General features: G+C 39.4%; 1 long non-coding RNA gene across 17 annotated transcripts in view; it reads right to left on the bottom strand.

Annotated features, from left to right (window-relative positions):
- LOC104137987 (uncharacterized) overlaps positions 1-24,229 on the bottom strand; it is a 235,779-nt gene that overhangs the window by 108,540 nt on the left and 103,010 nt on the right. For 13 of the 17 annotated variants that reach the window (XR_011136084.1, XR_011136088.1, XR_011136096.1 and 10 more), the window contains exon 3: positions 809-935. The exons of the other annotated variants lie outside the window; for them this stretch is intronic. This is a non-coding gene — a long non-coding RNA (uncharacterized lncRNA). The remainder of the gene's footprint in view (positions 1-808; positions 936-24,229) is intronic. 17 annotated transcript variants of the gene reach the window in all.

The following is a 24,229-nucleotide window of genomic DNA, read 5'->3' as shown; positions in this document are numbered from 1 at the left end:
ATAATCTGGAAAAATGCAATTCAATAAGGTTAAGTGTAAAGTTCTAACTCCAGCCTGTGCACACAAATACAGCATTGGAAATCACCAAGTAGGCCTCAGCTATACTGGAAAAGATCCAGGGGTCGCAAACAGAGAATGACTCAGCAACGGTCTACTGCTATGGAAATCAGTGATCCCTATACTGGGATATACAAACAGGAATATAAACTCGTAAGAAGTGTGAAATAATCCTCCCACTCTTTTCACCAGTCACAGAGTTTTAGCTGGGCTACGTGTCATGTGTTGGGCATCACCTTTCAAGAAAAATGTGGACCAGCAAAAAAGAAACCAGAGGAGAGCAATGAGTATGGTCAAAAGTGAACAAAATTTGACTTATGAAGAAAAGTTGAAAGGATTGGAATTGTTTTATCTAGAGAAGACTGCTTGCAAAGTAGGAAAGATAATAAATTCTCCATGGATCAGATGAAAACCTGGGGGTTTAGATTGCAGCAAAGGGACTGGGGAAGTCTTTGCTGGTGGTTAAGCTACTAGAATAAATTGTTAACAGATGAAATCTCTAGCAGCAGAGAGTTTAAGGCACTATTTGATTGAAATCATCAGAAATATGATTTAAGGGGCCTTGGCTTGGAGCAAAGTAACACCAGTCCAGAGAGCAGAGACAGCTCAACTGAATAACCTGAAGCCTCCCTGTTAGGCCCCATATTTTTATTCATCAGATGTCAAAGGGATATACTGGGATATATTTGCAAATTTTACCAGATCCACCTAGGCCTGGTTAGTCCAATGTGTCCAGAGGTATTATACTTACTGTGCATGCACAGTTAGTCTTGGACGGAGGAGTGACTTTCTGTCTGGGACATCTCATCAGCAGATAGCACTGTCAGAACTACCACTCCAGCCACACAGCTGCATTAACATCACTGCATATGGTAGTGCTAATAAGGAGAAAGAGAAACGTTCTGCTAACCTTTGTCTTGGATTTGACAACCCCTTAGTGTCCCTTGCCATCTGTCTTTTGTGTTGCTTTCAATGGATGATTGATCAGATAAATGCTCTTTTCTTCATTGCTTCACCTAACCCTCCCTCCACTCCTTTTTCCTCTTTTTTTCTATTCCATACTTCTCGTCTGTTCCTTATCTTTGTAGCATCTTTCAAAGCCATGCCTTCTTTTTTCAAAACAGTTTGCAGCCAGTTAAAATGTGTACATTTACTATCATCTGCTCTCCCTTTGGCTCTTGCAGCTGGGGTTTCTTCCGCTCCCTGAGGCCTTTTCAAAGATGATCATTTTTAAATGCTAAGCCTGCAAAGGCTGCACAATCAACATGAACATGCCAACAACTTTGGCTAGCTCACTTGCAAAAACAACCCTGCAGCACTTCAGTCATGACATTAAGTTCTCTGTCACGTGGTTACAGTAGGTTATGACCAACCATCCTCAAACAGAGATGTGGCCCCACTTCTTGGCACTTGACGGAAGTGATGGGGACAAACCAAGAGCAAATCTGACCCCTATAATTCAATACTGTTGAAAGAGCTGAGACAGGGTTCTTTGGCTACTAGTGGCTTATGAAATAGCAATTCTTAAATATCATTCCATTTGAAAGGCACCAGTTAACACACTACTAACTGTTGATACAACTCACTTTGTTTAGGCAACTCTGAAGAATAAAACAGATTGCTGTTTCCATCAAAACACTTCAAGCTGGATTTAATAGTGCTGCAGTGCTAATTGCGAATTGTACCTCACATCACACATTGCAGACAAATTTAAGAAGAGGAAAAAATTATGTTAAATACCACAATGCATGCACCATGAGTCATCTAAGCATATGATGAACTGGAACAATACCAATAGCACAACATGAAGCAGCTGAATTTAAGCTAGAGGGAGTACAACACTTTTTTATCAGGCCTCATATATAATTCCAAATATATACAGCTGCACACACACTATTAGATTTCTGGCAATGAAAACACTATGGACACTTTTTCCCCAATGCAACCATATGCAAATATGTTTGCTTTAAGACACTGAAAAGTAAAATAAACACAGTCTCATTTGTATGAAGAACAGGCAGCTTCAATATCAGTTCCCCGTGCTCCATTACGAAGCTGACCATACTCATATCACACAGATACTTGTTTTTAGTATCCTAATGAGGACTTTCAAAAATTCAATGACTATTAAATTAGTTTTGCTGAATGTTATCAGAATGCTTCTGAGAGCTTCACATTCTCCTATCAGTACAGGAAGGAAGGAATACCACACTGTCAACCCAATTACTTTTCTGGGTATGTTTTAGAAGAAGGGAAAGGGTCAGGTGCATGATTTGTCTTTCACAGGGGAAGAAGAAGGAGGAAGCTTTCATCTTTGGGAATTCAGTGCCAGCGCTCTAGAACCTGAAGAAAGCTACTTTTGTCAAAGACTCTCAGCCTTTTCAGTATCCACCAGCTTTTAGTGGTCCCTGTAGCATTTCCAGAGGAGTTGGCTTCTTCTGCAATAGGTATCTAAAGAACACACAGCTACTCACTGTCCTGGGTATTCACAATACAGAGCAGGAGTCCATATAAGTTAATTTAGCCTCAGACTCATGTAACTATAGTTTTCTCCAAGGTCTCCTTGGAAGAAGCTCTGGAAAAGCCCATGTGGCTTCCTCCCACAGGTGGCCTCTACAGCCCTCATGGAAGTGAGACACCTGGGTGTGGAGGTGCAGCAGCTTACGTGGAGCCCTCCATTTTCAGGAGAGAGGCAGAAAAGAAGTCCCTAGTCCTTCGGCCCAATAACCCTCTGTGTTTTACCCGTACCTTAGGGAGATGTCCAAAATAATATTACAGAGAGCAGTGTATTTCTGCTGTGGTTCCACAGCTGCAGCATGTAAACATTAGATGTTTTAAATAGGTATTAAATGAACATGTCTCCCTGCTCTCAGCAGTCCTGGTTGGCTTTCCCCGATACTTAGAGTTCCTTCTAAAATACATACTAGAAAGACTGCTACTACTTTACTCTCTTCGTTTCCATTCTGGTGGAAGTGTTTCCTCAACTCTTAAAAAAATGCTGACGCTCAACCATTGACAAGCCTTCACCGGTTCAAAATCGTATTCGGTTTCTGAGACTTTTAACAGCCCTGTTAAGAACAGAGCCAGCAACTTGAGTAGAGGATTTCTATATATAAATCCTCAGACATCCCACCGTGCCCATCATTCATCAATACCTCAGTCAACTGCCCTACTATTAGAAATGGATAATGCCAGCAGGGTTCAAAGCGCAAGGGATTCTGAGGGCATATTAAGTGAATTAAACTGTAAATGTATTAAACTTCCATGAATGCAGAGGTTGATTTTAGCTTGTTTAGCAACTAAACTTCTACCCAGTGGGTATAATAACACCCATATACAAACATATACCTACAAAAAGATGGAATCAATACTGTCAATAAATTACAAATTTAAAAGGACTAAACACAATTAGAACCTACTTAGCTTAGCAGTAACATAGAAGAATATAATTATTTCTTACAGTGCTTAGATTGCCCTCTCTGTTAAAACCCTTTCTTCTGGAAAAACTTAGCTGTTCAGAGAGCATAAAGAATAGTAAATTAATATGTGCCAATAGTAATTTATTTTTTCATATTATGGGGAAAATGCTTGTAATTTAATGCTTCAGCATCTGTGGTGCAAAATCCACCCTAAGATTGCCTTTTCTTATTCTTCTAACTGTGTCAGGAAAAAGTTATTACCCAAACATATCAAATCTGTAGCTAGGTGCATGCCCAGATAACTCACGTTGTGACTTTACAGTGCAAGACAGCGGACAATTATGCTGCCCGACAATAGCAGACTTCAGAGATCCTGTTAGGTGACAATACCCAGCACTGCACAGCAGGCGAAGCAGGGGGCTGAGATAGTAGAACTACATGAGTGTTTCACAAAGGAGATAACAGCCAGAGGGCTTCTTCCGTGGTCAGTCACTTCTGGGCCAGGCTAGTACTATCCCTAACACAGAGTGAGGGAGAAGGCAGGAGGCACACTCCCTTTTCCACCCCATCCCAAGCAAAGGCAGGCCATATCCTGCTCCTTGCACTCCAAGGAGGAGATTGTCAGGAGCCACAAGCTGTCACAGCACCAGGGATTGCAGCTGAGCTCTGGCAATGCACACCAGCTGCAGACCTGCTCCCCCAGCAATGGGAAAGGGATGGCTTTGGGAAAAAAGGAGTGGCAGCGCAAAGGGCTGTCAACCCTGGGCAGCTCACAGGACTCAGGCAGATTTTTCCACAGGACATTGCACAGATGTCCATGCAGTGAAAGGAGACCACAAAAGCAGGCTGCCTCCCTCCTGAGGAGGAAGCAATCAGTACTTCAGCCGTGCTGGCATCACACCTAGAGTTGCCAAACAAGCACTGAACGGAGAATATATATCTTCCTCTCTCTGATCAGGGTCCTTGCTGTCCTCCTGCCCCTTTTACCAGCACATAGCTTGAAGAGTCACAGAAAAGATTCAGGTGAACGGTTATTATCTGGATTATATTCTCAGTGGATGACTAGCAGCACTTTTTTTTTGATTTCAGGTGAACCAGGCAGTACTGATTAGCGTGGACCACACAAACCATGCATCAGCAGGCTTTGTAATGCTGGAAAATGCTTTAGCTTTAGCTGAGCTACTGCAGAGAATCCTCCTCATCACTAGTAAATTGGAGAACTAGATATACACCCTGGCTTTTAGGCTGTGCAAAAGCAGGTCATTTGCTCAGCTACTTTCCTTCATGCTCATTGTGCATTCCCTTTTATACATGGCAGAGATTGAAACAGCCTTCAGAGTTCAGGCTATAATCTAAGTCAAACCTTTAGGTTTTTTCTGATTTTTTTTTATCATCTGGGCTTCCACTGACTTTGATTTTAACTCGGTTAACTAGACTGAGCAGAACTTCAGACAGGCCTTGGTACGCATCCTAGGAGAGGAGGTTCTGGCTTTCCCTCCTCTTCTTCTCCTGGTAGCATAACTGGCAGCAGCATCACATGGCCCCCTTATTCTACCTCTTGTCACCTCACAGCCATGATCAGTACAGGACCAAAAAAAAAAAAAAAAAAAAAAGCAAGCAATGAGACACTATGTAGCCAGGCTATTATTTCAGAAAAGAAACAGCAAAGATGCCCATGATCTATGGTCTGTGTGAATGACTCATTCCATAGCACAATCTAATTCCAGCACAATTACAGCAAAATCAAAACCCTTGCATAAAGGACAGACAAAGAACAGTCTGGACCACTGTTGACCATATGCCTCTATAAAGCTGATACTACTGCAGAGACTGGGCTGTCGTTTAATGATAAAACCACAACTGTCCATTTGTCTTAAACCCCTCCATGGAAAACTAGAGGTAAAGAAAACAGGGCAGCAGGGGTTTGAATGTGAAGGCTTGTGTATGAAATTTGCTACAGCAGTTTGATTCAGAAAGGGAATTATGATTCTTTTCCTCCATTACCATTTAAAATACATGACTGACTAACCAAAACCAATAGATTATGGTATTAATTGGTAACTTTCCTATTCATTACATAGTAAGAAAAGATCACGGTTTCTCCAAATATCTCATTACTCAAATAATTGTGTAACACAATTATACAACATAATTATCCAAACAATTATCTAGAAGGGAGGTTAACTCCAGATACACAATAAGCTATTCTATGACGTGTTCAACATTTATTGTTTTAGTTGTGTTAGCTAGCTGTGATTGATAAAATGGGTCATACATTGTTCTGTCAGTTGTCTGGTGAGAATTACCTCTCTAGCAAATATCCACTAATTCTAACTTCAGGTGGTGTCAATATCACATAAGTGAGCTCACGCTTCACATTCATACTCAGTGGCAGAAAAAGTCTGAACTAACCAAATCTAATCCAACCAAAATGCCCCTAGTCTATGTATGGCACTGATTGTACTTTCTCTTGAAGTAACATTTTCTAAAAACAAAAAGCAAATGGGACGAATCAAAGACAGGTCAATTTCTGTGAAACATTCAGATGAATAGTTAGAGTCCTTGTCTTGCTCTGAAATTAATCACTAATTTGGTAGCAAAACTATTTTTAAAAAATCGTGGTTTATCATATCACTGTAGAAAAATAAATGTGGTAGTAACTAGAACATCTAGAATACCATCACAAATTCTCAATTATGCAAAAAACGGTTTATGAAGGAGACATTCTCATAGACCAAGCTTATATTAAGCTTTTATTTTAGATACAACTTTATGGGACCCTTCTCTTGAGTTTCACTTAGAGTTTCAGGTTTCCTCAAAGTTCAGAATGAGCCTAACAATCCAAAGCAAAAGCACAGTCTAAGCAGTCAAATTTTATCTATGCTTGTGGGCAAAAGGAAGTAAAATGATAAATCAGGCTTCAAAATCTCATAAACCTCAGTGAAATTTTTGCCAGATTAATTATAAAACACAACAGTGAACTCAGTATGGACTCAGAATAGCTAAAGTTTCACAACACGCTATTAAAGCACTAAGAAAGCATATGTCCTGAATAGCCACTTTCTTGAGCAAGTTGACCATTAGCTCATCAGGATTTCTTTCTAGCATTTTTCAAAGTTACAAGAGTCATTATGCCAAGGCTCGTGGAGGTCCAGGACAATCTCTGAATTATCTTAAACCGCAGAGGTTTAAAGACTCGTGAAGTGCATCTCATTTCACTGTTTTAAAACATCTCAGTCTACAGTGTTGCAGTTTGTTCATTACAAAGAGTTGCTATGGTTTACCCAAATAGTGTTTTCTTCAAAATATTCTTGAGCCTTACTTTGACATGATTTTCTCTTAGTTGGACACCTCTAACACACAGATGGGCAACTAAATCCTAGGGCTAGGCATGAGTTTGACTTCCTAACAGCATTGTCTCTACAAAGAACAGCATACAAGAAAGACAGCTTGCTCTATGCTGTGCAGCTTCTATTGACTTTAGATCGCAAACTCATATTTCCTCCTCTGCTTTTACAGAAGAATTTAATTGGTGCCAAAGTGAAAGATCCCAGCATGACCTGTCCCCACTATAAGCCACTCCAGCTGTGATTGTGAGCAAATTTATACATTCAGACACTCCACTGCAAGAGAGACCTTCCTAATAAGCTGGTTTTCTGCAATGATGGAGAAAAAAGATATACTCTGTTGGAAACAGGGAGAGCTGAGTCTGCCCTTGCCCCGCCATTAGCATCAAGCAAAACTTTCAAGGCCCTAGTAAGGACCAAATGAAAGCAGAATAAGGACTTGACAATTTACTTCCAGCTGAAGAGTCAGTATAGGTGTAGATACTAAGAATTTATATAGGATAGGTGTTAACCTATAGTTTATTAACTTGTATTGTATAGGCATTAGCATTGTAGCTCTCACATATTTTTCCACCTTTCTGTCTGGAATCCTACTAGGGGTATGGCTACACTTCAGTCACTATGCTTTGGCTGCAGTGTACAATGGACAAACCAGAGGTAGCTTCAAACTACCAGGTGCTGCTCATAGTGAAAAGAAGGACACCAAGCCTCAGCACAGTAGGTCTGTAACCCATCATTGTACAGTGGGCACCGCTTATGAGGAAAAGCTGCTGCTAGATGGACGTCACTGGTTTTCAGGCACATGCCTCTTCTCTGTGAGTGTTGCAAAGGTGACAGTCTCATTCAGAGGTATGGCTTATGCCCATCAGTGACTGCACAATATCCACACAGTTACCATACAGATGAACAACCAGTTCCCCTCTCTTAAAGCTTAAATCCTTACTGTAAAAAGCCAGCTCTAACTACTCTAACTGCACATCTGTATATGGGCCATGCTTGGATATGCATGTGTTTGAAAAAGAGAAGCAGGTCTCAATACAAATAAACAACAGCCACCAGTTTTTCTTAAATTAAAAAAATATGTATCTATGATGGATTCCTTTGATCCATGTTAAAAGAAGAATTTAGACACAAAGTTTTGTAAGTAGCACTTTCTCCGAGTTTTCTGAGCTAAATATTAGGAAAAGAGGTTGATTATTTTGTAGTTATTTCAATGGAAGGGCATAGCATGAAGAGTAAGAAAGTGAGGAATTTATTGGAAAGACAACATCAGCCCTTTAGAATAATACTTCAGATAGATAGTGTTAAGTAATGTGAACATACGCAGAATACTTTCAATGTCCCACTACATTTCTAAGAAAAAACTGAAGTTTACTGACAATAGTCTAGTTAGGAGAGATTTTCCAACGTTGGGTACTCTTCTATTCACCTTTAGAATTTCACACACAAAAAATATGTCACATGTACATCCAGCCAGAATAATCACTCCATCCAATTAAATGTATTATTGTGAAGCTAAGAAGATAATAGCCAAGAAGAAACACAAAAGCAATGTAAATAGTTTTAAAATGATATGGGTCTTCACAATAAAAACATAAAACCAAATGTCTTCCAATAACTTCAATTGGAAACAATCAAGTATCACCTCTGCATACTCAGAGGTGTCCTTTCTGCAGTCAGCGGAACTAGAAAGGACAGATACAGCCAGAGGTAAAAGGCAGAGCTGATACATGGATATTGTTCTTTTCTTGCTTTCTTGTGCAACCAAATTGCTCCAAGTACTGAGTTTACTTGTTTGTTGCTCACTCCTTTTCATCTCAGTAATAAGCAGAGTCACTCTTCTCCTAATGACACTACAAGAATGGAGAATGACGATTTTAACTTTTATGCAGCAGTTCTTCCTCTAGGTAGGTCGACTGAAAGCTGAAAGTTTCTGCTTGGCATGCGGAAAAGTAGCTCACTTGCTGAAAAGGAAACAACGACCTGTTCAGGTGAAACACTGCAAGAGAAGGTAAGGTAAAATAATCTCCAGGATGAATTCAAAACGGCATTAATCAAACATGTATAATGGACAAAGATTTAACGCCCTTTGGGAAAACATTATTGCTGAGATTTGCAAGTCAAAGAAGCATAGTTTTGCTATAGAACGCAATGGGGTTATGATTTCATTATGTATTTGTACTACTCGCAAACTGTGGAGGAATCAGCTTCTGAAACTTCAGGCACAAATCTGGAAAGAGTGACAGAAAAAGAACTACCCACAAAACAGAAGATGTAATCAGTGATTATACAATGAGTTTTTTCTTTAGCAGGATTTTTAAACAGAAAAGTAGCCATATAGATTAAAGCAGGTTAGACTGTTTTTTGCTAAATTTAAAATGTTTTGCAGAAAAGTGTTCATTTCAGTGCCAGTTAAAGGGGGCTTTTTTGTGGTCCATGACAATTTCAGAAGGAAAACACGGAAGAGAAAAAGGAATCAAAAACCTTTGTCAATGTGAAAATTGACATTTTGATTCAAACATTTTCACGTAACAGAATTATAGGGTTGTGCCTTTGTCCTAGTGTGGAACAAAAATAGATGTATAACCTTCAAAAATCATCATAAAATCAATCTTTTTCCTTTGACTAGCTCCCTAATTGTCTAAAACAATACCATATAGCTTAAGAAGATGTCAAGAAATGTCCACAATTCAAAGATATTATGAAAGTAAGCAAAAATAAAGGTTTTTTTTAAATGCAATCAGGCTGATGTGGGAAAAATCTAGGTCTGGTGGCAATTTTAAATTACTGCTTTTCTCTATCTAGGGAAATATAAATCTTTTTGCTATTGTATGTCTGTGAATAGCTGATGACATCAGATCCACCTTACTTATTTTTAAGTAGCAAAAATTAAAAAGGTTGTTATTGGCCATGCCACCAAAATCTGACATTTTTATTAACTACTATTCTGTAGACCAGGGCAGAGCTGTATCTGCTGTTGCGCAGGCTTTAAATAGAAGTTCAGTGTTGCCTTCAAAAGTATATGGTAATGGTGGGATGGGCACAAAGGAGGCAAATCCACTTCCTCTGGCAGGCTGAATTTGTAATGTTGACAGATAGGAAAAGAATACTTCTTTGATCTCAAAAGAAGATCAAAGCATGAAACCTATGACAGGACTGTTTTTTCCCCGTTGCTTTACAGAGCCAAACCTCGGCTTAGAGACTCCCTGAATCCATCCTCAGTGCAACATCATTTCTCTGTAACACCATGCTACCTCTGCCTGGATGTCTACAAATCTAATTAAGGTAACATTTGACACAACTTGAAAAGGTGCTAGAAACAACCTAATAAGGCAGCCTGTCACTAGAGGGCAATGTGACACTGCAGCTGTCCCATTCGCACCACCTCAGTGCCCTTCCTCTTTGAGCCTGTCTAGCCTGTTTTCTCTATCACTTGTGCCTCCTGCTCTGAGGTGTGCTGTAACTACTTTGGCGTAGGACTTGACCTGTGGGAGCAGCATACAAAATAGGCTGACAAAATTAACCTTTCTACAGGGTACCTGTGGTTCTGTGCACTGTGCAAACGCCCTCACACACGGATATGTATACATATATATATATATTTATTTATTTATATATATACACATATACACACACACACATCTTTCCCCATGCTCTCCCTGAGGTTTGTTTCTGCCATGAATGGCCTGGGGATGTGGGACAGGATACAAGCAGAGCGGTGCAAGAGGCTCTGCCAAGCCCACCCTGCCAGCAGCTTGCTCATCAGCAGGTCTCACGTGGGCCTCAGAGCTTGGCACGCACTACGGTGCTTTCTGCTGGGTTTCTCCCAGAGCACACACAAAACATCCGCATTGCTCATTCTCTGCCCTTGTTATGGCCCTCTTTGCCCTCCCCATTCTTCTTCCACTGGGGTGATGGGCTGGGAGTCCTGCCCCTCCAAGTGTCAGTGCCAAACCAGAAGGAGCTGGCTGCCATTATTCTCTTCTTCGTTTCCTCCTGCCCCTTTCTGCACCCAGATGGATGCAGCAGCACAGCTGCAGATGCCTAGAGAGGGCAGAAGAAGGAAGGCAGAAGCAGAGGCTTTGGCTATGCTGGCTGGGGCCAAAGCATGCAGGGCACGTTGCTACATCGCTGAACAACCAAGGCTGGGACCAGCACGCTTGTGAGAGAGATGAATGTCATCATGGTGCAAAGATCTGGTACCTACTGCATCTGAATTACACCTAAGTTTGACTGGGATAAATATGTGTCAAGTAAGAGCTAAAACGGTGTCAAAACTACAGACATTCAAACACTGCAGCGCTTGGTAAGAACTGTAATTCACCACACATCTCACGAAATAATTCGTTGTCGTATAGAGAGTGAAACTGTGTCTTTTGCAGAGGCTTCAGCTATACCTCCGGCTATTGGGAACATCTCCAAACTAAACCCTGAATACTGTAGAATCAATCACCCGCACGCTGAACGCTGCACACCCAGCAGCCTGCACAGCAGGAGGATGGGGCCCAGCTACGTTTACCAGACTTGATATCTGAACCAGATGAAGCTCTATTGTGCAGTGTAAAAGAAACTTCAGCTCATTCTGAATCTAGGGTAAGATAATGCTTTAAAATAATCCATTTAATTAAACAGAGAGATGCAGGATTTGGAAAAACACATGTAATGTTCTGTGTATAATTGGGAAACTTTTAACTAGGTCAGAGGACATCTGTATATAACTGGACCTACTGGCAAGGTGACACTGTAGGAGATAATAGGCAATAATAGAACAGAAGCAAGAGATGGTGGAAAACTTGAGTCTTCATATAAGTAGGCAAGAATCCCACTAAAGACCAAAACCATAGTTATTTTTAAAGAATTGAAAAAACATATTTACCATAATTTTTGTCCAGAGAAACCAGTAAACAACTTAGTTTTGCGTGGCCAGAGGCCAGAGAATAAATTAACTAACTCTTAAACTCTGTGCTGAGGCAGAACTGGTTTGGTGCTAGTACGTCACATTACAAGGGTTTGGTGCAAGATGCTCAGTATTTAAAGAAAACCTTTATTTTTGAAGAAATGGAAAATTTTCCTTTATAATGCAGATTAAAATTCCATATCTAGTTATAAATCAAAAATTAACAACTTTATCTAGGTCAGGGCACTGAAGCTACATTAAAGTTTTATCCTCATTCACTAAATCTTAATTTTAATGTGGCATGTCTGACAAGTCCTGTGGGACTACTTGGAGTCTATCGACATCCTTCTGTCATTTGTAGCAAAGCATGATCTTTGAGAATCTTATTTCCAGATATCTAGCTGTCAATGGATTATTTTCTCTCTGTGATGATTCCACCATCCATGGCTGTACAAGCATTCATATGCATGGACCACATCTGACAGCTAAACTTCATGTAGCACAGAAACCGTAACCATTAACTGCAGAAATACAGACTTATAAATTAAAGGTGCAACAATAACTCAGGCTTTTTATCCGTTCCAGTCTTTTTAAAGTTATTGGAACCGCTTACCTGTAAGTGAAAATTCCCAAACAACTCCATAGTTTGCTTTGCAAACCATACTTTATTCCATGAATGATTATGAGAAGAAAAAATATTTTGCATATCTCTGCTAACATTTTTATGACTATGGCAAAAATGCTGATGGATCAGTTGAGAAAACTCTGTGGATATGAAAGACATCTAATCCTGGAGCAGAAACAGCACCCTGTGATTTATCTGGTCAATCGTCCTGAATTACTGGAGATAATTGTGGCCTTTAGTACTTGAGCAATTACCAGGCTTAAATACAAGCCTCTTATTGAATAATAATAATTGCACATTCATGGAACTTCAAAGAACATTCACTAGCTAAAATTCAGTCAATATTTCGAAAATACAAATGGACAAATGTATATCTATGAGATGCAAATGGGTTCAGATCTACTTGCTGGAAATTAATTTGACTGGAAAAAAAAAAAAAAAAACATGATCATCTCTTGCTATTATCAGGCAGCCAGGGTTTGTCCTCAGATCTTATCTGGCCCAGGCAGTAGACAACCGCTTTTCCAAGGCCACTCTTACCATGGCTGTGACTCAATACAAGAAATACGCTGTCAGGCTGGGAAGCTGATTAGTCCTAAACTTATCGGCAAACCTCCAGTGAAAGAGAAGTAGGGCAGTAAGAGACATTCACACCATACGAAAAAATTACAAAGAGAGATTCTTTCTGTTTGCAGTTACATTCTGTGACACATACCCTCTGTTGCTCTCTTTCTTATAAATTTCCCCCGATGCAGTTTATTTCCACTGTCCTTCGTGTTTCACAAGACCACAGAGTGAAAGCTTTGCCCATGCCCATGCACTAAGGTCTTGTTCACCAAAGTATCTGAGCTCCCGCAGTTCGCCACTTCAGACTATATCGCCCTATATTTAATGATCATGCTCCAACTTTTTGTTACCAGAGAGCTTTTAATCTACATCTTATTTCTATGGTTTTGCACATAGTGGTGACTTTTAGGCACCAGAGACCTCTAATGAACACTGGGCTTAGATGAGGGAAAGGAAGCATAAAATATATTTGTATGTTCAACTTGATTACCGCAATTTGTCAGTGCCCTCGCTGCATCCCTGACTTTTAACCCAGCATGTACTTCCTTCCTTCCCAACCTGTTCACATCACTATACACCAGCTTTTTAACCTGAATTTATAGAAAATGTTATCTGTTTTTCTTGTGACACTTTCACCTGAAGTTTCCTCCACTGTTTACTTCCTTCATCTTTCATTCAGAATCACTGCTTAATATGGACAGGGAGTAGAAATTTATATTTCATTTATCTGGTTCTTCAAAGAATATAAATGCAATGAAAATAGTCCAAGAGTGTCTAGTAATGTATCTGCCCTTTAGAAGTACTGGCCTGGTTCTGCCTAAAAGAGTAGGGTGGGAAGACAACATACGTACCTAACACCCATAAGGAATTGGACATATTTTCATAAGAGAAATTGTGGTCTTATTAACAAGTGCTTGGTACTGACAATCCACCTTCTAGTTCAATGGTTAGATGCAACTACAGAACACAGCTACAGCTAAGCCCATAGTATTTGTTCTCCTCAACTCATGAAGATTACATTTATTGAATTTCAGCATTTTTTTGAATGCTGATGCAAAATCTTACAATTTTTTTTCCTGAAAGCCATGTATCAGGTTCTTCAACTGAGAAAACTATTTATCAATTTACATTCAATGGAGCGAGTACCTGTCTTTGCCATAGCAAAACTCAATATTCTGAATAGACAATGACAAATAAAAGATGAACCCCGCATAGGCTACCGAAGGATTTGACCTCTGTGTGTTATGACTCCTACTGACAATTTTAGCTGGCTTGATTCCTTCTCCCCCAGCCATTGAAACCACTCTAAGTACAAGACTCTCATTTATTAGCCTTCCCAGTTATCGCCTAGCACTGCTTTCTCAGTTGATCTTCCCAGTGTCCAGGTTCCTGTGAAAAGGAGCCTGACAACAGCAAAGGGAAGCTTTAAAGGCCACATACTGCAGGCTATGCTTTTAGAACTATGTGCTTAAATTTAGCAAGAGCCTTGTCAGAAGCATCAGTAAGAATAACCTCATGTTAGTTTGGTCCTTCCCTTGTTGGCCAAAACTAGGCAATGAAGATAGATACTTCAAGGAGGAAAAAAACCTCAGGGAATATCCAGTGTCCAAGCTATTTTGAAATAAGTTATCCTGAAATCCTGAGAAAAGTTTATGATCAATTTTTATTTCATCCGAAATGGTTTGCCATCTCTATTATATAATTTAAAGTTTTATGTTACAAAAAATATAAAACAAATGCCTTCTTTTACTGCATACAGTTACAGCAGAGAATGGAGTGATAATTTCAGCCTTATTTCTCTTTCTTGCTTCAGATCCTGAAGTGTCCTGGGTGCCATTCCTCCTTAAAAATAAAGCTCCTCCTTGTTTGCTTTTCCATTTCCTTAGCCAAATTTCAGATTGTATTTTCCTGAACATCACAGCTATTCATCCAGGGAAAGGACTAAAGGACACACTCCTTCTGACATCCTCAGCATGCTGCTGTGAAGACTTCTGGCTTCAAGGAAGCATACTGATGAAACATGAAAGCTTTTTAACGGTTCAGTTTCTAGAGTAAATTACCAACACACAAAGTTCAAAATAAGTTCAAAATTCACCTTCCGCTCCTCAGCAAGTGACACCAATGAAAGCAAAATAAATCCATCAGGTCCGCTGAACACACATATATCCATATGTATATATATGGATATACACACACACACACACACACACACATATATATATATATAGAAAACATTACAAAATTACTCTTTTGAAGGAAAAAAATTGCTTGTCTCTTTAGAAAGTGTGATTTCAACGATATTCTGGGGCCATTATTTGTGCTTGGAATAATATTTTCAAGCAGGTAAATCAGCCACTTCTGCAAGTTGGTTTCATTTAATTACTTTTTACTTAATTCAAGATGAAGAAAATTATTTTCTCTGTTCCCAAAACTTAGAGCAGGGGGAAATTAGTCCCTTCCTCTTTACTCCTGCAGTCAGCTATACTATCACCTTTTGGTAGGGAAACTAGAAAAGCTGTTCTACACTTGCTCATGCACCAGGCTGTTTGATTTAAATAATCATGGTACTTAGGTAGACAGCCACCTCAGACACAGTGTGCTTTACTGTGCCTACATGACCCTTGGACCAGATTGTTCACATATATATGCTCCAAGTCATTTGCCATCTAGGAAGCCCCTTGTGTAAGGACAAAAACCCACATCATCCAAATCATAATCTAGTTCCTCAGCCATCCTCTCTCTTAATCTGTCACGGGAATGCCATCTTCCTCAAAAAGGCAGGAAGAGAAAATCTGCGTTTAACAAATATGTCTTCATCTCAGCTGTATGCCTCATTTCACAGGTCTTTTGGCCGTAAATACCCTGTGGCACAGCTGCTAAAGTTGCTTAGTACAAAGGTTCATCTTTGCAGGCGAGGGGCTATAGAGCAGAAGGTGGGGGGCTTTTAAACATCCTGACTGTAAAGAGGCGACAAATATTTTTTACACATGCCCCATTTCTGCAGCTGGGGGCACAGGTGCCTCTGAAGTAGTAGTACCTCGTGAACCAACTGTTAGCCACAAGGGGTGTGCTGACTGTCAGTCCCAGCATAGTCCCTGAAGTTATTAAAACATTCAAGGAAAAGGCAATAACTCATGACACCTCTTTTACAGCTCCACAGACCCACCGCAGAGCCCTCTCCATTCAAACATGCTATATATATGCTCTTAAATCTCTCCAAAATCTGTAGCAGTTGGCACTAGTCACTGGCGCTAGTCAAATACCATGGATATTTGCCTAACTTCAAATACACGAGGACCTCAGATGTTATAGTGAGGGCACACTTTGATGAATGTTGACCATTATATGCACAAATGAAGAAAAAAGTCACCACTTTCTTTCAGGCATCAGATACGGCACATTGTACCAAGGAAAATTCCCCACTGAGCTTGTAATTGCCTAACAGAACACACAAATTCAAAAAGGAACTCATAACTTTGCTGATCCATGATATTATTATCAATAGTTTTCCAACTTTAAAAAGGCCCTGAATAGCGTAAAGTAGGCCTAAAATCAAAAATACAAATAAAAATCTCCCAAACTCCCTCATCTTCACATTAAGATGGATTTTTGCAATGAATGAATAACCTCTTTCACTTTTAATTTAGGTCTTCCCATCAACATGGCTGTTATTATTCACAGCAGCAAAGCCCCAGCCACACTACAGCAGAAATAATAGCTGCATCTGCTGGTTCTTTTTTCCTCAAGAATTCACAATGTTATTTAAATAACTCTCATATGACACAGGTACAGGCAGACAAGGCTGTTTTTAATGAAGAGCTATTTTTATTTCTACGCCTTAAATAACTGGAATTTGCCTGTGGAGGAAAGCATCATTAATAACGTGCCATCTCTCCCCTACATGCAAGGACCCATGACAGCCTTGGACATTTTCAATATTCACATTGACATCTATATTCTGCCAAGAAACACTGTCCCATTTACAGAACAGCACAGGCAAGACAGTATCCTTGATGTTTCCATAATACATGATGCAGTCTTGGCCCGTAAAAGCAGAGCAATAGGAAATAGGTCTATCACCAAGTAAGTTGTGAGCTGTGAAAGAACCACCAACTCCTTGGTTTATGTCTGTACAAAATCTAGCACAACGAGATCCTACTACCTTGCTTGTGACTGGGATTCATTGATCCCGCTGCAACACAGCTAACGCTGACTTGAGATATACCATAGGGAACTTGCCTGCACTGCTGGGAAGTGAAATATAGCATTGAGTAAATCTTTTCCTGATCTAACTTCTATGATTAAATGTTTAAAGGAACTTCAGGGAATGAGATGCCCAGTCCACGTGCTGTTACGACGGATGTTCATCTCTGTGAGGTCTACCTCATCGCTCCCCCCTCGCATTCCACAAGGATATTTTTATTCAGAGTATAAAGGAGCTTCCCCTGCTAATCTACCTGAACCCGTTAGATGTCTACCTCCCAGGCTATGTTTTGATATCCGTATAAAAATAAATACAAACATTTGCAGTCATATCATTCATGCTTATCTATGGAACATGCATAGCAAAGTTAAATACAAGTGATAAAAGTGGGTAGGCCACCATATTGTACTTCTGATTTTCACCTTTGTTGTAGACAGCACCTAAATATCTCTAAGTCTCTTAAAGTGAACTGGTGCAGCATATGCTGTATTTTTACCTGGCAAACAATGTGAGATGTATCAATAATCCAGTAATTAACATGCAGCCTAACTTCTAAGACAGTCACCAGATAGCTATGTTGGAAGGTGGAGTCATCCTGTTTTAATTAGGATCTGCTGCAAAACAAACAGGAAATTAAGGAATGACCTGAAAAAAGGACCTTCATGTGAACAGTCTGTTTAATTACCTGGGAAATGACTGTCTCCTTGGCTTCAGAAAGGCGATCATCTTTTTTTTCCCCAGATCTAGGAGATTCACATTAAAACTACCATTTACAGCTGTTGCATTCAGAAGTAAGTGATCACTAAATCAGGGAGTAAGGAGGAAAATGTTACAGAGACATACCTCAGCAACAGAAAATCCACAGCAGGGGTCTTGACGCTTTCCCTCTTACCTGACCAACCAGAAGCATTTTTGGAACTTGTTAACGCTTGCAAGGAAGGCCTAAAATACAAATAAGACTCATATGCCTAGGTTTTCATTGTTTCAGCTGTTTTCTCTTTTAGCTGTATACTTTAGGGAAGGAGACAAAGTGCACTGGCTTTTGACAGAAAGGCTAAATTGAGTCATTGAATGAGACCTGCTCACACTGCCACAAGGGAAGGAGTCTCCTCGAGGAGCTAGTTCCCACCAGTGGAGCAGGCATTTGTAAACCTTGAGGCTGCAGCCTGCTGAACCATATTGTATATATGGTGCAAATTAAGAACCTATTCTGAAGGCCTACCAATCTCAAAATAATTTTCAAGATAAAAGTCACACAAATATGTTCTACTGAAGTTAGAATAGCACTATTTTTCCAATTGACCTCCTGTGAGCTTTCAATGATTGTGAAATTCAGAGTTTAATACAGATCCAATTAAGTATTCCATGCAGAAAAGATTTCAGCCTGCAGTACTGTGAATCTGGGATCCCCTCTGAGCAATAATCTATTTTAAAAGAAAAATACATACACAAAAATCTGGTAATATTAAAATGAATCCAAATCTAAAACACTTCTTAAAAGCATGAATGTCTTTAAAATTGTGCCACTTATGTAAGATTTAGTACTTTGAAAAATAAAATACCCATATAATAAAAAGTCAGCTCATTACATAGTTGTGGCATAATAGCTGTCTCTTAGTTTATTTAAAACAACCACAAATGATTTTTTTTTTCCTCCAAGAATGTTTTATTCCTATCACTGTAACTATAATTTTATGCATCACTTACATGCACATGCAATAACAGTTCCCAAACTCCGATCATTTTACTCATTTCTACTACAATGCAGAGGTAAGTGATTAGCTACTCATTTCTCTGATTAAAGTAGGTAGCAAGAATATTTCACCCTAGAAAAGGGTGTGAAATGTATGTTGCTAATGGAAAATGTGGGTGCCATGAATGAATTGCAATAATTTTAATTTTGATATGAATCATGTGAGAGAAAGAAATTACTGACACACCTGTCCAGCTGCTCTGATACCTTATTGATTAGTAAACTGCTCAAGACTTACGTATGAGAGACTTAATACATTTAATAATAAATTGTAATGAAGTCTGAACAAGGATATGTTTACAATGAGTATTTCTATTCAGCATAATGCAGGAGGAAAGGCTTGAGTCAGCCAGAGCCTGCAGACACATATTAAAGAAATAAAAATGAGATTTTCAACTTTAGGGACATGAGAGAACAGCGGTTCTAACTTCCAGCGAAAGCCAGCAGACAGATCATACAACCCACTCGGCCCTATGCAAAGTCATAGTAACAGAGGTCCAAGCACTTTTCCACCACAATGCCCAGACTAGATCAACATGCTGAAAATGTACCCATTGTAGCTTTAGGCAGTATGATCTCCATGGCTTTAACCTTCTTTTGCAGGGTAGGGCAGTTGACTTACATTTCAAAAATAGCAGGTTAAGGTTAAAAAATGAAGACAAAGAGATTTTGTTTAATGAAACCTGAATGGGTCTTAATTTTTAGTGGTATATTAAGATCTAAAAGCATTTTAGCCTAAACTTTGGACTCTATTGTAAAATTCAAAATACAGAACTGCTGTTCCAGCTCAAGCACATTAAAAATGCAGCAGTCTATTGCTTTTGAGAAATACTGTTTTCCAGGTGCCTGGATACAGCCCTCAGGGTGACTAATTCTCTTTACCTCAGTTGGAAAATCCCAGATCTAACAGACGCATCTCCATCAGTATTTTAGGTTGGATCCAGAGTGTACTTTTGAAGAGACTCTCCCAAGCACTCCCCTTGACTTCATTTTTCTTCTCATTAGGGAGCAGTCTCAAAGCATACATACTGGTTTCTTTCAGGATTAAACTAAATTGGGGTGCAGTGAGTGGCCTCTTCCTGCTAAAGGGATTTCATTCAATGGGACCAGACTAGATCTAGTCTGCAGTATATCACCTAAAAAGGCCTTAGAGTGGATGATGGGTCTTCCACATCCTCTGCTTAGCTCTGCAGATTCATTCTTACCTGATAATTTAGACATCTACAGTGCACACAGTACATATATAGCTAGAGCCAACCTGTATTTCAGAACCATTTAGTTGGGAAAGAAAAACTTTTGAGATAGGAATTACTTTAACTGCAATGAGCGTTTGAACAAACAAACATTCGCTTGTTTGCAAAATTTCCCCTATTACCCATCTGTACAATTTTACAGCAGTGTAACAGGAATGAGGAATACAGAAGTAACTGTGGGACATTTAGACAGACGATGGCAGCATAAGGTACCTGTAAAATGCTCCTGATCGTTATCATAAGCGCTAGTCCTTGCATGCTAGCTGTGTAATTATTGTCATGTTTTCTTTAGCATCCTGACAGAGGTGAGAGTTTAAGGAGGGATGTGGCGGGGAGGTGAACTAGCTTCATAAACATTCAGCTATTTCCAGAGAGATTCTCCCATATGGAAGAGACAAAACACAGCCAGGTTATTTGGAAAAATATTTCAATGTTACAGATTCGCTCCCAAAATTAATTATACACTTTAATGAGGAGCAGTATTTTAGCCATTCTAAAAAGAAGGTTGGAGTAATAAGTAATAAGTTAAAATATGTATTTATTAAATAAAAAAATGTAGGAGCTTTGTACAAATTGCTTTTTCCTTTTTTTTCATTCTTACTTGATTTTCCTTTTCAGTGAAGATCAGTCTGATACTGGGAACGAATAAAGAGGCATACATTTGTTGAATATTAATGATTCATATTCAAACTGTGACACCTAATTACAATGCATTTTTCATGGTACCACCACAAATTACCATAGCTGGTGCTTGGTTAGTCATGACCTATTTAATTAGCATGAATTAACTATTATTTTTCTTGACTTTTCATATACGGCATGGGGTTTGCCTTTCAGCTCTTACGATCAAACATACTCTCTCTTCAAATTATAGCATTACGGCCAAGTTATATTGATCAAATCATAGAGTTAAAGGGGCAGTTTTCGGCAATACTCCACAAATGTAAAAAAGAAAGCAATATTCACACACTGAATGTGTTACAGTGTGAAAAACTGACTCACTCATCTAAAATCCAAACAAAATGTATGTGAGGAACTTTGCCATAAAAAGCGTCAATCCTGAATAATTTTAGGAATATTTTTAGATATTAGTGTGGGTGTGGGGGAAAAGCCCTTATTGCTTTAAATCTGTCTTTTGTTTAAGCCACCATTTTAACAGATGATTTTATGCAATAAGAACTGAGAAACGAAAAGAGGCAAAACCAAGAGATTCAACCCATTTATAGGAATCGAAACTCATATAGTATGTACAAGGTACAGTATCAGAAAACTTAGAAAATGTTTAGGCATATAGTTTAATAGAACATTGAGGTTTATATTCATATTATATGAAAATATCAATATATCCTATTATATCCTATTATATCCTTATATCCTATTCCACCCTTCTTTAAAGACAGGTTTACACCAAATTATTCTCTCTTTAGCAGTATGTCTCAATATATATGCTGCTATTACTCCATCTTAAATACCACGTCTTCAAATATAGGAATCTTTAATCAATGTTCTTGCTGTGTGGTTTAGATTAACTGCAGTCCTTTGGGCCATTCATTTTGCATTACCTCAAAGAAACTTTGCATTTGTGTCCAGGAAAGGGTCTGGGCTGGTACCTGAGACGTAGGATATCGCACTTGCTATCTACAAAACAGGAACACTACACCAAAGGTATAACAACTTTATTCCTCAAACCTCATGTACAGAGAGGGAGAACCTCATGTATCTAAGGGAGAAAAGACTATTTACTTCATATTTTGCTTGTACTTGTACCCTCTGCTTAAGATTGCCAAAAAACTTGCACCATATTGAGCCACCCCAGCAGGACTGTCCTAATCAGTATCTTTTTTTCTGAGAACAGCCATTAGCAGATATTGGGTGGGAGTGTAAAGACAAAAAAGGCAGAGAATAATGCTTCCCTCTCATATGCCCTCTTCACTTATACCAGTTTGGGGGCCATCAGAGCAGGGGGTTACATCTATATCATCATCCATCTTCTCCCAATAAATCTGTTTAACTCCTTTTAACTCATTTATATTTTTGGCAACCACAATCTCAGGATTCAGTATGTGGAAGAATACGTCATCTGTTTATTTTAAACCATTTTCACTGGATATCCCCTTGCTCTAGAACTGTAAGGAACAGTTATGGGAGAAAAGAAAGAGAAAGCATGGGGCTCAAGATCAACTCACCATCTCAAGTGGCTTCAAATCACAAAGACTTTCTGGTAGAGACTTTCTGCTCACATGGAAAATGTGGCCACTCAGAAGTGCCACACACAAGTGCTGTGTGTGCCTATATGGATACCTAATCTTATGCAACAACATCTGTGTTATTTAAACTCTGTGTAAAACAAGGCTTAAATTGTTTGTCTTGACTTCCAGCTGGAGCCTCTATTGCTCTATATACTTATCATCCCCCCAAAAAGACCTTTTTCTTTCAGGAAGCCATGACCTTGCATATCTGAAACACATAGTTTCAGCAAGAAAAAGAAAATCCAAAATAGACTAGAGATTACTTGGGGAAAGAAGTTCCACTGGGAGTTTGGGACTGCTCACTAAATATGGCCAACAAGTTAGAAGGCTCTGAACTTGTTCCATTGGAGTCCACCCAGCTGCTGCCAGCTGCACACCACTAGCTAGGTGGAAAGCTGAACGCCTTCCTGGGTAACCAGTCAGAAACCTTCAAGAAAGATGTCAGTAAAAAGATCTGACACAGAGACCATCAACCCCTAAGAAGGTGCTCTCTTAGGACAGCAGAATCCTAATGACAAAAACAAAGTTGTTGAGTTTTGTTCTTCTGTGAGTCTGGTTTCTGTGAGTTCAGTGTCTCTATCTTTTACTCCCATTCCTCTGAATAACAGTGGCACAGCAGAGGTGACAGAAATGACAGGAGGGCATGCATGTGGCTTGGTTGCAGTAGGTCACAGCCTAGACAAACACACAAGGCCTTTTTTCCCCCCAGTAATTTAGGCAGTGAAAGGCCACTGCAGTGGCTTGCACATTTCTGCTGAAGTCCAGAACGTCCTTAAAAAAGAATACTTTGGTCTCTACAGATATGGCTGATCCCAAACTCAGAACTAAATATTGAAGTGCATTATGTAATGACAACAACATACACATTTCGACTTACGCTCCATTCAGGATAAGATAATTTATAGATAAATTCTGGGGTCAGATCTTTTCTGCCAGGAATGCTAGGAATTATGGGAAGATGCCCAAGTAGCTGAATGTTGTTGGCTCACCGCTTCTACTCATCTGTCAGGTGCAGTACCATATTTAGCAACTGCTGTCACTGCCACGAATGTCTGTCATTGGCTTGCCATCTTTGCGTACTCCTGCGTACCCTGCAGCTGCTTTTCTGAAAGAATGAGTCATCCAAAACTGTTAAATCTGGAAGCCAATTTCAGTTCGGCTCCCAGCGAAATCAACACATATGATGAACCATCAACAGTTGTGTGGAAGGGTTCAGGGAACTCACTGTTAAACCCTGAAGTACTGCAGGAAGGCAAAAAGCAAAAGGGCTGTGGTGGCACACTGCATAGCGTGTGAGCAGAGTATCTCCCCTACAGTCTCTTCGGGGCTAACTTGACGTGTCAGTTGGCACCATTTCATTAGGCATAATTCAGTTCTGCTGAGGGAGCCATCCCTTACAACTGATGGGTAAGAGAGTTTCTGTTCCCCCACTCACCTGCAAACCTGATATGATAAACACTTGAAGTGATGGGGATGTCCTATTCTGCTGTATCCAGCCTCTTGCTCTTGCAATTATATTACACTGCAATCAAAGCCAAAGTTGGGATCTAATTTTATCAGTCTGGGAGAAAACACTGAGGAGGTACAAATTTTAAATGCTTAAAATATTATATACAAATGTATTTATATATATATATAAAATCATATGATGGTGCGTACGAAATGTCTCTCTAAGAAAGCTGCCTTCAAATCAATAAACTTGTTAAGAATCATTCATATTCCTTTATAGTTAACTGATCTTTATACCATTGGGAAAATATAAAATGGCCTTTACTTGGACCTAACTCACTTGCACTTGGAATCCGTTTAAACTCCAACAGCAAAAGAAATTGGAATTTGGCCCCAGGAATTCTGTCAT

The sequence above is a fragment of the Struthio camelus genome, chromosome 1 (genome assembly GCF_040807025.1).
Source record: "Struthio camelus isolate bStrCam1 chromosome 1, bStrCam1.hap1, whole genome shotgun sequence".
NCBI lineage: Eukaryota > Metazoa > Chordata > Aves > Struthioniformes > Struthionidae > Struthio > Struthio camelus.
The sequence above is the reverse complement of the archived record's forward strand: the minus strand, read 5'-3'. Positions and strand labels throughout refer to the sequence as shown.